The 16,699-nt window shown below is 36.1% G+C and overlaps 1 protein-coding gene across 1 annotated transcript in view; it reads right to left on the reverse strand.

Moving 5' to 3' along the window:
• The window catches only part of LOC117993722 (facilitated trehalose transporter Tret1-like), a 31,527-nt gene extending 15,274 nt beyond the window's left edge, over nucleotides 1-16,253 (reverse strand). Inside the window, exon 1 of the mRNA XM_034981533.2 lies at nucleotides 16,048-16,253. The gene's annotated coding sequence lies outside the window, so the exon portion shown is untranslated. The remainder of the gene's footprint in view (nucleotides 1-16,047) is intronic.
• Between the last annotated feature and the right edge of the window lie 446 nt (nucleotides 16,254-16,699).

Genomic DNA, 16,699 nt, shown 5'->3' on the forward strand with positions numbered 1-16,699 from the left:
CCCATTTTCAAAATAAATATTATATTATAAATACTATCTGTCCCGGCTTACTCACGTGTGTAGTCGACGTTAGCCCGACTAGTTTCGAACCCATCCGGGGTCCTTTTTCAAGGGAGTCCGTCCGCGCACGCGCCGCGGTTTTGACTGCGGGACGCACGTGCCGCTGCCCGTAGAGCCCGTTGTGAGGGTGGGGTGGGGTGAGGACCCCGGATGGGTTCGAAACTAGTCGGGCTAACGTCGACTACACACGTGAGTAAGCCGGGACAGATAGTATTTATAATGGAAATCACTCACGGTAGTTTAAACGCTAAAATAAATATTATAATTCGAAAGTTACTTGGGAATTCCCGTAAATTCTTTCTGTGAATGTATTATTTTTACTTGATAAAACCTAACCAGTTTAGATAGCAGTGGGGCCCCATTTTTAATTTGCCCCAGGGCCCTTGGTTACCTAGCTACGCCACTGCTTGGAAGTCCCTACAAGAGACGTACCTATGTTCAGCAGTAGACGTCTATCGGTTGATGATTATAATAATTATTTGTATAACTTCAAACTACTTAGGTATTTGAAGACCGTCTAGTTGTAGTGCAGATTAGTTTTAAAGTTAAAAGTTAAAAACTTAAAAGTAAAACTAATCTGCAATAGACGGTCTTAAAGATTAACCTTTATAGTAATACGGATTAATCCGTGTAACGGTTAATTAAACAAAGGGGTTATAGGTACGTCTACCCGGTTAACCTTTTAAGCGGATTAATGGGTCCTTGGTTTTAAACTATACGCCGTTTTGAGTTTTTAACCGACTTCAAAAAAAGGAGTTTTTTTTAATGTATGTTCCTTGATTACTCGAAAACGCCTGGACCGATTTTGAAAATTCTTTTTTGTTTGAAAGGGTATTCTTCAAAGTTGGTCCCATTTTAATTTGGTGAAGATCTGATGAACATCTTCGAAGATATATACTGGAACTCCTCAACGGATAAGAGTAAATTGCTCGCGATCAGTGTAATAGCTTAGTAAACAGTAGATTTTTAACCAGTCATAGCATAATTCCATGGGGCCACTAAGAATTGTGAAATAAAAAATTTTTACAAAAAAAAAAAAAAACCGACTTCGTTACACAAACACTAAAAATTGAAAAATAATTTAATTTATTACCGAATATATTATATATACAAGAGTTAATATAGGTCCATAATAATATTTTTTGGGGTCGGTGCCAATGTGGAGTCCCATAAAAATATGAAGTCTAGACGATTTGCGCAGCTAAAGCTAATTGGCACCGGCACCAAAAAGTATTATTATGGAACTATATTAACTCTTGTATATATAATATATTCGGTAATAAATTAAATTATTTTTCAATTTTTAGTGTTTGTGTAACGAAGTCGGTTTTTATTTTTTTTGTAAAAAATTTTGACTTTTGAGGTAACAGACAGATATATTATTATGTATTTCGCATAATTTATAATTTTAGTACTCAGGCACTGCCTGCGAGTTCGTTCACGTGGACTACTCAAATCTCAAACCCCTTTTTACCCCCTTAGGGGTTGAATTTTCAAAAATCCTTACTAAGCGGATGTCTAGGTCATATTAATAGCTAGCTGCATACCAGATTTCAGCCCAATCCATCCAATAATTTGAGCTGTGGGTTGATAGATCAGTCAGTCAGCTTTTTCTTTTATATATTTAGGTAAAAGATTTTTTTTTTTTTTTTCCATTTATAGATACTCTTATACTATTAATTTACAGGTCAATACAAAAAAAAAAACTATATATAGAATATACATACAGAAAAACTTATCACTAAAAAATTTATATTTACAATAAATATACGCCGCCCAAATGGTCATTTATGGGCATTGTGCCCAAAACCGGTGGTGGTTGTGTGGTTTATTTTTTATTTAGGAAAACAAACAGCTCAACATATTACATAGTTTTAACCTTTCATTAAGCCAGTGAAGTTTTTTTGGGTGGATAGTGAAGATTCTATAGATAGGTAGGTAGCTACATTATTCAGCTAGGCTAGGTACGTAACGTGCGTACTACGCACTACGCACTAATTTTCAGGAATAGTAGTGTTTCCTCGAAGGACTGAAGTGATAACCGTCAACGCCAAATCTCACACAGCTGATAAGTGATAGCGCGGAGTGCCACTTGACCTTCGCTATTATTATTAGGGTTCCGTACCTCAAAAGGAAAAAAGGAACCCTTATAGGACCACTTTGCTCTCTGTCTGTCCGTTGTATCTCTCAAGAAAACCTGTAGGGTACTTCCCGTTGACCTAGAATCATGAAATGTATAGAGGGTAGGTAGGTCTTATAGCAAAAGTAAAAGAAAAAATTCGATAACCGTGAATTTGTGGTTATTACATCACAAAAAAAATTAAATGGTGTTTACGAAAGAATTAATTTACTTTAATCTAAATATATAAAAGGAAAAGGTGACTGACTGACTGACTGACTGACTGACTGATCTATCAACGCACAGCTCAAACTACTGGACGGATCGGGCTGAAATTTGGCATGCAGATAGCTATTATGACGTAGGCATCCGCTAAGAAAGGATTTTTGAAAATTCAACCCCTAAGGGGGTGAAATAGGGGTTTGAAATTTGTGTAGTCCACGCGGACGAAGTCGCGAGCATAAGCTAGTCACATATAGAAATGGCGTAGTCCGTCATTAACTTGCAGTGTTCTACATAAAAGTTTTATGTATTGTACGATGGTACTTACTACGGAACATGTACGGAACCCATCGTGTGCGAGTCCGACTCGCACTTGAACGGTTAGTATTATACCACACTAGCCATGCCATCCGCCCCGGCTTCGCACGGCTACCACGAAGTAATCCATAGTCCATACTAGTCATAATACATAATAAAAACCCTTTCCAGGTTAAGCGGGCTGCGGTTTCATCTTAGACTGCATTGCAGTCAAGGGCTAACTTGTATCCGATTAAAAATCCGGCCGAGTCAGGCTCGCGCACCGAGGGTTCCGTACTACAGTCGTATTTTACTGATAATAGTGTTATCAAATTGTCAAGCAACAATTTTACATCATCATCGATCAACGTTGTGATTGCCAAAATTGTTTTTTTTTTTTTTTTTTTTTTTTTTTTTTTATTAAAAAGAATATTAGCTATGACTAATATTCCCCTTCCCTCTCCAACTAAGCGTAAAGCTTGTGCTAGGAGTAGGTACGACAATAGTGCAACGGGCGGGGTTTGAACCGACGACCTTTCGGTTTTCAGTGCACTCTTGTACCCGTTGAGCTATTGAGGCTCATTTTAATATTGGCCGGGGCCTAGCAATTGAAAACAAGTTGATACCTAGAGTCTTTCCAGAGTCATTAGTTACCTACGTATAGTCCGCGACAGGTCGAGATGGCAGTCCGCGGGGTACCTAGTTATGAATCTCGCGACTACGAAGTAGTACATAAAATTTCTTTGCTCGCGACAGGCTTACGACAGACGTAGGCGTATTTCGCGATCATTTTTATTTTTTTTATTTTTTTTATTTTTTATTCAGATACAAGTTAGCCCTTGACTGCAATCTCACCTGGTCATTGCTGTCAAACGTCACACGTAACAGCGCGCAGCGGCTACAGAGAGACAGCAACAGCCACAAAGCAAAATAAGAAGAAGAAGAAGATAGACAGCAATTGCAAAAGCTCTAGCTCACACTCTATCGGACAATCTATGAGAGAAAAAAAAAGAATCGACTGTTAGTTCGCCGGGTCAGCTAGTTTTGAATAAATGATTTGACTTTGAACTGACGGTACCTACGTCCTTAGGAGTCCTGCATCATCAGGTTTGAGGAGTTCGGACTTAGAGTGTAATATTCACCATTAGATATTCCCGAATCCCCACAGCTTAGGAGTTCAGTACCTTGCAGCATCAGGATTGAGGAGTTGGGAACCGAAGTTCAATAATTAAGTCTATGCTTGACTTTGAACTGACGGTACCGACGTCCTTACTATTGAAATCTTCTTTTCTTTTTTTCTTCTTGGGGGAAATCTTCAGAAGATACCCAATGGGGTTATGTGGGATTTCTACGCATTATAACGCTCTTGGTGGCCCTCCTCAGCGCGTTATTGAGAGGCTCCGGGAACTCTAAAGAACGTATTCGTAACGTAACGTACGAACTATTGAATTGACTATTGAACTTTGATGTGGGTATATTGTACCAATGGAAAATTTGGCTATCAGTACAATAGTTAATTATCAAATAGTCTGTTTGTTTCTACAACGCCATCAATAGCACAAAATTACTGTACTTCCTCAATTAAAAATTGGCCCACCAATTAAGAGCTAGTACAAGATGACAGACAAGCTTCCAGAATTAATTAGGCAGGAATGTAGATAGGTCAATCATGGACCTAGTAAATCAACATGGGCAACAAGTTTAAGGTCGGTCGGTAGGGTCAGTTTGCTAAAATACAATTAAAATATTAGCAACAGTGAAGGATAAAACATAGAAGACGCCTTTCTAATATTTTCATTTGAAAATAAAGACCATAAACTCACGTCTGTTATACGTTACAGTACCACCAAGGTATCTGACTAGAACCGCGTCAGCCACCATTAATTCAAAATCCACGCGGACGACGTTGCAGGCCTATTGCTAAGTATATTGAATCCTCGCTATATTGAAAGAATTATTATTCTATTTTTTCTTAAAAATGGCAAAGCCAAATTCTCCGCTTGCGACGCTGTCACCTGATCTGATAAGTTTGTGGCACTGTAATCGCAAAAGGCTCGATATAATAGGTTCTTGTGTGTCGTGCGACAATGGCCGTTGCCGTGATTGGCCGATTCAAAGTGGCAGTTACGGAGTTATTTTACAATCGAATTGTAGACACGTGCGGTAGTGTATTGATGCACCCATCCACCACAGTAGAGTTTTCGTTACGCCATAATGGAGCGTACGGAATGCTTCTATGTCTTATCGTTCGCTGCTTAGCAATAAGTTGTTATTATTGTCGAAAATTGTATCTATAGTTGCTAAGTTACTTATCATTAGATTGAATGAATATTTAAACGAGTATTTGTATATGTACCTACTTAAATACAAAAGTGTGTTTGTTTGTTGCTTTGTTAGTTTGTGGATGTTTTTTTCAAACTCTTCTCTTCAAAACTTCAAACGGATCGACGTGATTTTATGCTTGTATATACTGTAAAAGACCTGAAGAAACGACATAGGCTACTTTTTATCCCAGAAAATTAAAGAATTCCCACAGGATTTTAATAAACCTAAATCCACGCGGACGATGTCGGGGGCATCAGCTAGTTATCAATAAAATTAATAAATTGTTATGTAAACCTTGTGTAAACCTAATCAGTTCTTATCAATGATGCAACCTTACCTCCTAGATTTTTTATGTTACGTCAAACTATTCAGATACCCTCTCGTCACCCTCTCGTAACATTATGTACGTCATAAGCTGAAGATACCTAACTAGGTACCTACCTATGATATTCGGAATATGTTATCGATTTCTGGCCGAAGTCGAAGCCGAAACCGATTAATCGGCTATCGCCACTGCCCCATAGAAAGTAGGTAACGCATTGCCCATTCACCACAACAACCTTCGCCCCGAAGAAAGTTTAATAACCCTAAGGAAAGAAGGATTTTTTCAACATCTCTACATACCTAGTATAGGTAAAATAAAGTCGCTTCCCGCTGTCTTTATATTGTATGCATGATGAACGCGTAGATCTTTTAAACTACGCAAGGGATTTTAATGCAGTTTTCACCAATAGATAGAGTGATTCAAGAGGAAGGTTTATAGGTATAGTTTAATATTGGTTTTTGTTAATTTGTTGAAATATGACGATATATATAAAATCAAACTATTCTATCGAAAATTAACAAATGTACTTATTACTCGTAACAAAACGAGACGGAAGCGGCGGTGGTCGCATTTATAATATTAGTATTAGAAGTATGGATTATTAACCACTCCTCACTGACACCACATTAGTGTCTACATTGCACCCATGCGAAACCGGGGCGGGTCGCTAGTTAAGTATAGTATAGTATAGTAGGTATCACTGGCGGTTATATATTACTTATACTATAGGTATCTGTACCCGTAGTACAAGATTTTACGTCTCACCAAACCAAACTAAATTCGAGAGTCGAAATACTTCCGCGTTACAGTAAAATGGACCTACACAGCATTGAATTGAAGTCAAATATTCAATGCCACTGATTTTAATTTCGCAATGTTTCCGCTTGGAGCGCTGGCTGTAGAAGTGTAGACAAACTTGAGCTTTAAAACAAGGCGTTTAAGATCCAGTTTACTGTAACGCGGAAGTATATCGACTCTCGAATTTGGTTTGGTGTGGTGAGACGTAAAATCTTGTACTACGGGTACAGTACTGAGTAAGTACTAGTAGAATAATGCTGGACCAACCTTATCAAATACACATAACACAATACAAGAGATAACACGGTTTTGTTTAATTGTGACCCTCCATCGCATGATTATTTTCACTATAACTACTGTCCTATTTCTAACTAAATATGTACCTATTGAGTTTTCGCAAAAAAAAACCCGGCCAAGTGCGACTCCGGCTCGCGCACCGAGGGTTCCGTGCTACAGTCGTATTTTTTCGACATTTTGCACGATAAATCGAAAACTATTGTGCATAAAAATAAATAAAAATCTGTTTTAGAATTTTCAGGTAAAGCACTTTCGTATGATACCCCACTTGGTATAGTTATCTTACTGTGAAAATTGAAAAACTAATTATTTTTTCATGAACACATTTTAATTTTTTTGTGATGTAATTACAAATTCACGATTTTCGGATTCATTCATTTAATACCTACTTGTGCTATAAGACCTACCTAACTACCCAATTTCATGATTCTAGGTCAACAGGAAAGTACTCTATATGTTTTCTTGACAGACACGACGGACAGACGGACAGACACGACGGACAAACGGGCAGACAGACAGACTGACTGGTTTAGAAAAACCAAAAAAAGTTTGCGACGAAGTTAGGTAAGTAGTTAGGTAAATACCTATCTAATAAAATCTGTTTTATCAACACCTGCTAAAGTGTTCAGTTTATAGGTGATTTATCTATCTGATCGTAATAAGAAGACTAATCTAATCTATACCAAAATAAGTCAATTTGGATTTAAAGTTTAAACAAGCGCGGAGATTTCCTGAGATTAGATAAAGTAAGTAGGCATTTTATTAATCTCAAGAACCAAAGAGTCCACTCAAGTCAGACATGAAACTTTGTTTTTTTTTTTTAATATTACATCTACTAGCGGCCCGCCCCGGGTTCGCACGGGTAGCTTATTTCAATTTTCGTAGGGTCTCTAATTTTTTTGAAAATAAAATATATTTCAATAAAATATGTTCCAGAGATTTCAATTTCAATTTGTGGACGTCTGTCGGTTGATAATTTTTAGCACAAAACTCTAAAAATTATATTTTATCGCTATGAATATACCAGTACTTAGGTAAAGGTTACTTTGAGAGCCTCAATAGCTCGACGGTTAAAGGTGCGGACTGAAATCCGAAAGGTCACCAGTTCAAACCCCACCCGTTGCACTATTGTCGTACCTACTCCTGAATGTTGAATGTTAGTCAAGGGCCATAGCTAATATTCTTTAAAAACAAAATTAAAAAGAGGCCCCATAGTCATCTATTAAAGCGCGTAAATTATTTGTACCCAGTGTCACTCGCGCCATCAAGAGTCAAAACGAATCTAATGACGTATCATTTATCAAAATCGCTTGACCCTTTTAGTAGTTACGAGCGGACATAGGAACGGACATACATACACCTACATGTTACATACATATATAGGTACATCTATACATACAGGTCAAACACATAACCCTCTTTTTGGCTTTCCCGTAGAATGCCGTAGACGGGTTAAAAATAAACGATTTTTGGCCATAGCTTCTCAACCTTGCGATTGGGGTTGGTCAATTTATCTACATTTTTATTTTAAGGTGACTTATTATTTTAAAAGCGTATAAATATTAAAAAGTTCATTTTATTAATTTAAATGATTATAAAGAATTAAGTTAAAAATGTGACTTTTAACTTTAAGTGATTTAAACTTTGCACCCTGTCTCAGACAGTAACCCTGTAAGTGTAGAATTTTGACTGGAAACACTATATGTGGTTTTTGTATGATAATGGCGAAAAAAATAGTTTTATGATTGTAATGAATTAAAATTAAAAACATGTCACTAGAAGAATGTTAAATATGCATGTGGAAGGAAAAAAAGAGGAGAGGACGACTAAAGAAAAAGTGGATCGATTGCGTGAAAGAGGATATGCGTGTAAAAGGGGTGGATGACAGAAATGAGTTGAAAAAAAATACATGTTGTGCCGACCCCAAGTAGCGTGGGATAAGGTAAGAAAGAAGAAGAAGGTTTTAATGAATGCGAATGACGCGCCACAAAATACAAAGTGACGAAAATGTAAGTTGTAAGCATTTAAAAGTTTCTAAATCGATTCCCATTCCGGTAAAACCATTGCAAAGGCGTATTTTTGCTAACAATATAAGTAGTTAGGGGTTATCCTAGTACGATGGTTTTCCCTATTTTGTTCACTAAAGACGTGTGCTGAGACACATCATAATATTATTAGTCAAACCAGTTGGGATGACAAACTATTTATGTAAGTAAATGTCAATAATGCTAAGTACTTATTATTTAAGTAATTTAATTTGCACTTGCATGATTTATTATTAGTTTGGCATAAATTAAATAGGTTTTAGCACATTCGGGCTGTTTGAATTTTATATACTTAAGTAGATCTCAAAGTTGAAAATATAAACTTCAAGTATCAATAGATGAACCGAAATTTTTATGAACCGAATTGTTATTATGAAAGCACGTGAGCCTATGAGCTACTAGTAAGCCCTATAAAAAGTATAATGTGTTAATCTAAATATATCCATTGGCCGATAACGTTGATACAATATTTGTTATATTAATTAAGTTTCCTGTTTACTGGAGCGATGCCAGAGCTTTACGTCACAAATTGTGTATACTCCGTACAATAGTTTGTTTATACACAAATCAAAAAAATTTGGAGAGGAAATTGGAAAAATAACTATTTATTGGTTGCCTGGAAAGGATTGCTCGCAGTGATGATTGCTAGGTATTGATAATTCCGCTGAATTGTAGGTAGGCACCTACTTAATTATATTGTGTCTATCATTTATGAATTTTACGCATATTTCCTGTGTTAAGTTTAGGAATAACACAAGTTACGGCTACAGTGAAACTACAACTGACACTCTCATATTATTCACTAGAAAAACAATTGCAGCAAGAATACTATTTATAGCATTCTAAATCCAGTCAATAACAACGTCGTTGTCGTCGTCGTTGTGATTAACCGATAGACATCCACTGCTGGATATAAATCTCCTGCAGGAACTGCTACACGCCGCATTCATGTGCCCCCTGGATCCAGAGGCTCCTAGCGACTCTATCGATTTCGTCTGTCTACCTAGTAAGGGGTCTGCCAACACTACGCTTTCCAGTGCGAGCTCGCCATTCCATTCATCGTTGCAATTATCACAATGTAACAATCACAGCTTTCCTGCTTTTCAATACAGAGATAATTCATTCAATAGGATAAAAACAGAATAATAAAAATTTAAATGAATTAGATCATCTTCATTATTCTAACTCATACCTTTTAGTGGCTATTTACTTCGTAACCTTCGTAGCTCGTTACGGTATGCTGAAAAAAACCATTGAATTGATATTTGGTTGATTTGATTAATGGGACCTTGAATTTGGCTGATAGGTATGTGTGTACAGAATTTCGAATAGGTATAGATGTATTTGAATTCGTCAATTAGTCTTCAATTCATTGATATATCAAAGCCTAAAGACGAAAAGCTATCTGTGTTGTATGTAGCTGAAACGTGCACATTGACAGTTGTGCTCGTCCATAAATTCAAAGTCACTCAACGGGCTATGAAACTGCCTATGTTGGATGTCTCATTGAATGACAAAACCTGTAGCAGAGCCAAAGTGACGGACATAACCCAATTTTTTAACATAACCCAACGGATTGGCAAGCTGCAGTGGCAGTACAATGGGCAGGCCATGTGACCAGTGTCAGTCACCTTTTCTTTTTATATATTTAGAATAAACCAGCCAATTTTATTTAGAAATTGTGTTCATAGAATTAGACTATTTCTCGTCTAATCTTAGTGTGTCTTATATAATATACTCAGCATCTAACCTTCGTAGCTTGTTACGACATGTTGACGAAGTCCACATAATTGATATTTGGCTGATTTGATTAAGGGGGCCTATGAATTTTACTGGTATGTGATCACCTGATCATGTCGTCATATATTACGAGCAATCATATCCAACATATTTTTGCACGCATGTATTAAGTGTGGCATCCATCTAGGGACACACATAATATATAACTCCGTATTTCCCTTAGGAGGTACTCTAATTCCAGTTAAGAAAGTAGGTACCTAGCGGCCTCAAGTGTTGGCGAGGACATTACAATTGCGCTCACCATGAAATAAAATAATTTAGTACTTTACTAAGGATCTAGAATTCCAGTTGGAAATCAATATTTTGTGGTTGGCAGGATAGATATAGAATGTAATACGTATTTGATACACAGCTTACAGTCTTGACTCTTGCGGTTTAGTAGGTAATAGGTAATTTGATAAACTGTGCAAAAGTGTAAAAAACTTTAATTAGAAAGACATCGCATAAATTATCCCCTGTGCAAGGCAATTATTCTTGAACTAATTTTGCTCTTTGGCTTATAATAGGTAGTGCCAAATGAGTCACGGTAAATAAAAAATCCCAAAAATGATGATTACTATTTACTTACAGTAACTAAGTATCTAGTTTATCTAGTTTGTTTGAACTAAGGGTCAATATCCCCAAAAATCGATAACGTGTATTGTTTTGCAAATAAATAATTTTTACAATTATTAGATGAAAATATGTTAATAATTGTATATTTTTTCATAATATATAATAATATAATACATGGTTTTTCTTTATTTATTTTTTCTTAATAAATGAATTTATAGCTGAATAAAATAGCGTAGAAATATGTCTTTCATTTACATGTTCCTACTTACATTTTTTTGACAGGTTGTACATCTTGACCTTGTGTGGGGTTAATTAAATCAACAGGTTGGGAAACTATGGCTTTATTTTTACCGATATTTAAGTGAATTCGATATAGGTAGGTACCTATAGAAGCTCACGATCGATAAAAATAGGATAATTGGGTATTTGCCTACTTTTGAATTTGATAAATATTATTAATTTATTATTTAAACTAGAATAAAAATAATGACGTACGCTGAAAAAAATATTAAAATCCAACAAAGATTTACAAAGTTACAGGCATTTTAATTTTGGAGTGGGAGGGTCTTCTATCCCTTTCTCGCAAAACGAAAATTTGTATGAAACCGCACGAAGCTACTATGGCATTAGTATGTGTGACGTCAAACTGCTGTATCGCTATCTCTGTCTAATCAGAAATATTTAAATACTTATAACTTTTTTGTTATTTGATCGATTTAATTAGTTTTTTTCAGTTTACGTCATTATTTTTATTCTAGTTTGTTATAAAGTAATAAAAAAATTGGAGTCAAATACCCAATTCCTACGAATAACATTTACGTCTAGACCTAGATATTTAATAAATTCTAATACATTCACAAGACCAGAGTAGATAATATTAGCATACTAAGTATTTATAGCTTATAGTGCAATATTGTTTAACCTTGATTTAAAACAATTTAGTTTTCTTTATTAATATTGATTAATTATTAATTATTACTACCTGATGACCGCGACTTCATCTTGAATGGGGTCTTGGATTGTAGTAATAAAATGATTTTTGTATAGCGGTAGTTTATGGGTAGAGGATTCGATCCCGGGATCCCGGGATGCCGGTCATATTTTAGTCCCGAAGTTTTCGGGATCAAATTTAATGAATCCCGGGTTTTTCGGGATTGATGCATTTTTTAAATAAGTTAATAAACATTTGCGTGAAACGAAACGTACTTACCTTGATTTGACATTTTGACAGCCATCTTGTTTACACAGCTGATTTGATTTGTTTTTGCTAACGACATTATATTGTGTAAAAGTGTGTAAAAATTCTCGCTTCACATCGTGTAGTATTGATATTTTTTTTTGTTTATTTGTGATAATCAATGAAATTATTAAAAGCAACAATGCATTAATGTGTCTGAGTAAAATATATAGATGAAAAACAACAAGTGTTATTTTCTGTAGCTTTAAGAGGTTATATTAATGTCGTACATAGACCTAAATGTTTTTTTGCATTTTTGTTTAGGTTTAAGAAGTATATGTCCTCACAAAACTAAAAGATAAATAAAAAATTGATTTTAGTATGTTTTACTGTCTTTTTTTACCACTTTCCATTACCATTACAATCCCGGGACTATCCCGGGATCCCGAGATTAACTGTAGATAATCCCGAAATCCCGGGATTAGAAAAATCGACCGGGATCGAATCCTCTATTTATGGGGCTAGAATTCATTATTAAAGGGAATAATTTAAAATTCATGATTTTTATTAAATTTTTAAAATAAATAATTATCAATTCTATTCTAGTAAACAAGTTGGTAACAAAGTAAATTTTCTTATCACTACCCTCTATTATAAATGTGAAAGTGTGTTTGTTTGTTGGCTTGTCCTTCAATCACGTCGCAACAGTACAACGGATTGACGTGATTTTTTGCATGGGTATAGTTTAAGACCTGCTAGGTGATTCGCTAACTCAGTGTGTAAAATGATAGCCACATACGTTGGTTGGTTTTACATTGCTGCTTCACTGGGTGATATTAAAATATTTTTCGTAGAAAACCTTCAACGGATTACAAAACGAATCACCCCACTGGACATAGGCTACTTTTATCCCGGAAAACCAAAGAGTTTTCACGGGATTTCTAAAAACCTAAATCCACGCGGACGAAGTCGCGGGCTAGTACTTAATATAATATTTGTAAGTATACGCTCATAACTACAAGATTATCTGTCTTTAAATGCAAAGTTCAAAGTCGTCGACATCTGGGATATCTTTTGTTTATGTTAAGTTAATAAGTTGGTTCTACGAAAGTGATAATTATTATTTTATGATTGCAATTATTGAAGCTGTGATAGCCTAGTGGTTAGGACGTCCGCCTTCTAATCGGAGGTCGGCGGTTCAATCCCGGGCACGCACATTTGACTTTTCGGAGTTATGTGCGTTTTAATTACTTAATTAAATATCACTTGCTTTAACGGTGAAGGAAAACATCGTGAGGAAACCTGCATGCCTGAGAGTTCTCCATAATGTTTTCAAAGGTGTGTGAAGTCTACCAATCCGCACATGGCCAGCGTGGTAGACTATGGCCAAAACCCTTCTCATTCTGAAGAGAGCAGAGGAGACCCGTGCTCTGTAGTGAGCCGGCGATGGGTTGATTATGATGATGATGATGATGATTGCAATTAATATGTAATATACTAATAGCTTAATTTCTACCTAAATTCCACTCCAATTGTACTCTCTTTTTCTCTTTATTGTAAACTAGCTGATGCCCGCGACTTCGTCCGCGTGGAATTAGGTTTTTAAAAATTCTGTAGGAACTCTTAGATTTTCCGGGTCCGATAAAAATATAGCCTATGCCACTCTCCAGGTTCTTTATCTATGCCCATGCAAAAAATCACGTTAATCCGTTGCACTGTTGCGACGTGATTGAAGGACAAACCAACAAACAAACACACTTTCGTATTTATAATAGGGGTATGATTAATTTTCCAAGAAGTGAATATGGACTTAGGTAAGATAGGTACTGGTATAGCCATATCGCCATTCGCCAAGTGTTTAGCACTCTAGTGCGATGTCGTATACAAACCAATTAGAAGTAGGTGTCTAATGAAATACCGTAACCTTTCCAAGTTAACACGATTCCATCTTAAGCCTCAATAGCTCAACCGGTATAGGAGTGGACTGAAAACCGAAAGGTCGACGGTTCAAACCCCGCCCGTTGCACTATTGTCGTACCTACTCCTAGCACAAGCCTGACGCTTAGTTGGAGAGGAAAGGGGAATATTAGTCATTTAACATGGCTAATATTCTTTAAAAAAAATATCTTAGACTGGCACAGTCACTTATCATCAATTTCAAATACCAAGTTTCTATCTGGTTATTCCCGGTAGGAAGGGCATTCCCAACTAGTGGTAGATCCTTTTGACGATTCAAAAGCACTTTTAAAAGTTATCTTCTTCTATATATATATATAAACCTGCCAAGTGCGAGTCAGGCTCGCGCAGCGAGGGTTCCGGAATACAGTCGTATTTTTTCGACATTTTGCACGATAATTCAAAAACTATGATGCATAAAAATAAATAATAATCTGTTTTAGAATGTACAGGTGAAGACCTTTCATATGATACCCCACTTGATTTAGTTATCTTACTTCGATAATTGGTCATAAACCACAATTTAATTTTTTTTGTGTGATGTAACCACAAATTCACGGTTTCCAAATTTCATGATTCTAGGGTAACGGGAAGTACCCTGTAGGTTTCTTGACAGACCGATAACATTCCTTGCACTACGAGGATGGTTCTTACGGAGAGAAAAATTTAAAAAAAATCCTGAAAAAGAATCGACTGTTAGGCGGTAGGTACGAAGTTCGCCGGGGCAGCTAGTTTTGAATAAAAAAATCTTCCGATCAGGTTTTTTTCGATACAAGTTAACTCTTGACTGCAATCTCACCTGGTGGTAGTGACGATGCAGTCTAAGATAGAAGCGGGCTAACCTGGAAGGGTATGGCAGTTTTTATTTACTTAACCCATACACATTTGATTTCTACACGGCATCATACGGGAACGCTAGATCGCTTGCCGGCACAGCTTTTCCGATAGGGTGGTAACTAGCCACGGCCGAAGCCTCCCACCAGACCAGACCAGAAATTTAGAAATTATAAAATTCCAAACCCCTACCGGGAATTTAACCCGGGACCTCCCACCTCCCACTAATTAGACCACAGCGCTTACTACTGCGCCAGAGAGGTCGTCGTGACACTGCAATCATACTCTAGGGTCTAGGTTAAACCTCTTTTTTTTTTTTAATTTGTTTAATCTCCATATCGTATTCCTCATTGCTGAGAGTCGTGACTCCTTTCCGTTTATCATTATAATGATTAGAGTTTTCTTGGGTTCAGTAGGTAGTTTCCCAGTTCCCTCCGCATACTTAGTCCCAAACCACATACCAAACCTAGTCATCCTAGTCATTAAAAATTATAACTTTGGATGTAGGTATGTATTATAATATATAACGTAGGGCTTCATAATCACTTCCCAGGTATGCAGACATCTACAGAGTCTGAATATATAAAAGGAAAAGGTGACTGACTGACTGACTGACTGACTGCTGATCTATCAACGCACAGGTCAAACTACTGGACGGATCGGGCTGAAATTTGACATTCCGATAGCTATTATGACGTAGGCATCTGCTAAGAAAGGATTTTTGAAAAATTCAACCCCTAATGGGGTGAAATAGGGGTTTGAAATTTCTGTAGTTCCAGCGGACGAAGTCGCGAGCATAAGCTAGTTTTCTATGAAATCCAATTTTTAAACAATCTATACCTCACCATGTGTTTTCCAAAAAGCTTGTTAGCTTAAGATACATTTTATCTTATCTTTAGCAATCTATTTACTACAATCTACCGCATCTGGTAATTAAAATTACAAAAATATCGATTAAGATTGTAATGATCGAGATTATATTTTAAATTCAGTGATTAAAATACGCAAAATTAATTATGTAATAAAATGAGGGTAGGTCCGTGATAATTATCACGCGAAATATCTGTAGATCTTCGATTTGTATAGATATGATCTTATAACTATTATTATAATATTTAAAGACGTAATACTAACAATTTACTTACTCGATAACGATAAATCACATTTGAATACTACTTAATAATCAATTATTTAAATCTAAAATATAAACGGTAAAAAAAAACAAAAATTCACTTACCAAAAAAAATATTGCAGTATGTTAGCAATAAATAAATTAAATAAATGCACGTCGCCTTTTAAATACACAGTTTAAATAAATTGAAAAGTCATTTAACTGTTTTTTTTCTTCAAATTACGTAATACGAACAACCGCAGCGTGGGAGTATAGTGGACGCGGTGGACGTACGCGCCGGTTTTGGGAACACTGGCCAAATAATTTCAAACACGCCTGAACCATGGAACGGCCGGCGTCATTGGCTGCATTCGATTTTTAAATTTTCTAGCTGACCCGGCGAACTTCGTACCGCCTACAGTCGACTCTTTAATTTTTTTTTAAATTTGTCTCTCCGTAAGAACCACAGTGACCACAGGTAAGAACCATTCTCGTAGGTACTTCAAGGAATATTATAAAAAAAGAATTAGCGAAATCGGTTCAGATTTCAGTGTTCTCAAGATTTGCGATCGGCAACACATTCAGCGATTTATTTTTATATATAGAGATAGAAAATATTTACTAAACAAGTTACCTTTTTAAGCGCACATCATATAATTCAAATTTTTCTTTTCTTTAAAAATTTGTTTTTTTTTAATTTGCTGTGTTCTGGCAAAGGCCTTTAAAGGTCAAAGATCAGTCAACATCGTCATTCTGTAGGTATATAATCGTATTAATA

Source organism: Maniola hyperantus, chromosome 24 (genome assembly GCF_902806685.2).
Source record: "Maniola hyperantus chromosome 24, iAphHyp1.2, whole genome shotgun sequence".
NCBI lineage: Eukaryota > Metazoa > Arthropoda > Insecta > Lepidoptera > Nymphalidae > Maniola > Maniola hyperantus.